This window comes from Bos mutus, chromosome 29 (assembly GCF_027580195.1).
Source record: "Bos mutus isolate GX-2022 chromosome 29, NWIPB_WYAK_1.1, whole genome shotgun sequence".
Classification (NCBI taxonomy): Eukaryota; Metazoa; Chordata; class Mammalia; order Artiodactyla; family Bovidae; genus Bos; species Bos mutus.
Genome location: NC_091645.1, coordinates 26,160,019 through 26,161,699, shown reverse-complemented (window position 1 = coordinate 26,161,699; position 1,681 = coordinate 26,160,019). Strand labels below are relative to the sequence as shown.

Here is a 1,681-nt window from a genome sequence, read left to right as displayed (position 1 = left end):
ATTTACTGAGCAGTCCCAAGTTACTGAGTCCCAGTTACTGAGCTTCAGGGAACTGAATAACGACAACCTCAATAAATTTGTAAGTGGATCGTGAAGATTTCAAACTCAGCCAATACCTTGATTTCAATGTGGTGAGTCCTTGAGCAGGAAAACCCAGGTGACTTGACTCAAAAAACCTTTAAGAGAGTAAATTTGAATTGTTTTATGCTACTGAATTTGTAGTAGTTTATGATACACCAATAGATGAATGCATAGAATTTCTCCACTTCCTTTTGCATATCTGTGTGTGTGAGAGAGAGAGAGAAAGAGAGGATGATGGTGAAATCATTTCATTACTTTTTTCAAAGAAGCTTCATAATAAACAAAGTTGAGTATGACTCTAGAATTATCTGCCTTGAATGATGCAGCTTCTATCTAGAGAATGGGTTCTCAGTTCTCCCTTAATGCTGGGTGCTTTTGATATTCCCACAGAGAGAGAGCAAAAATGTGGAGAAATGACAAACGTGAGCCTAGTGACAACATTCATCCTCACGGGCCTTCCCCATTCACCAGAGCTGGACACGCTCCTCTTTGGAATCTTCCTGGTGATCTATGTCCTCACTGTGGTGGGGAACCTTCTCATCCTGCTGGTGATTATAGTGAATCCCCTCCTGCACACCCCCATGTACTACACTTCCTGACCCACTTGTCACTCTCCACAGTCACTAGGCCCAAAATGCTGATGACCCTGGTGTCCCCAGAAGGCAGTGCTATCTCCTTTCCCAGCTGTGTGGCCCAGCTCTACTCCTTCCACTTCCTGGGCAGCACCGAGTGCTTCCTCTACACCATCATGTCCTATGACCACTTCCTGGCCATCAGTTACCCACTCAGGTACACCAGCATAATGAGTGGGAGGACATGCGCTCTCCTGGTCACAACCACGTGGCTTAGTGGCTCTCTGCACTCTGCTGTCCAGACCATACTGACGTTCTGTTTGCCCTTCTGTGGACCCAACCAGATGCAGCATTACTTCTGCAATGCACCACCCATCCTCAAACTGGCCTGTGCAGACACCTCTGCCAACGAGTTGGTGATCTTTGTCAACATTGGGGTGGTGGCTTCAGGCTGCTTTCTCCTGATAGTGCTGTCCTATGTGTCCATTGTCCATTCCATCCTGAAGTCCGCACCTCAGAAGGGAGATGGAGAGCCTTCCAGACCTGTGCCTCCCACTGCACTGTGGTCCTTTGCTTCTTTGTTCCCTGTGTTTTCATTTACCTGAGACCAGGCTCCAAGGAGGCTGTGGACAGGATTGTGGCTGTTTTCTACACTGTGATGACGCCCCTTCTGAACCCTGTGGTCTACACCCTCAGGAACAAGGAAGTGAAGAAAGCTCTGTTGAAGCTTAAAGACAAAGTAGCATATTCACAGAGCAAATAATCTTTGCACTGTACATATGCTTATTTTAAAAATAGTAATAAAATAGTATAATATAGTAATATAATTTTATCAACATGAAATGTACTATGTATATAGTTCTCAGTGTTAAACTTTATTCAAACTACTTAGAAATATCTGTTTCACAGATTTCTTTGAGAATTTTTAAAAACTACAAATTTTTTTTAATAAACATGCTTAAATTTTGATCTATGAACTCATTTCTCTGCAGCACATTTATGTTACATTTTTTCCCATTCTTATTGAC

The 1,681-nt window shown here is 43.2% G+C and overlaps 1 pseudogene; it reads left to right on the top strand.

Annotated features, from left to right (window-relative positions):
* The first annotated feature begins 494 nt into the window (after positions 1 to 494).
* Positions 495 to 1,416, top strand: LOC102277424 (olfactory receptor 10G9-like; annotated as a pseudogene).
* The last annotated feature ends 265 nt before the right edge of the window (positions 1,417 to 1,681 follow it).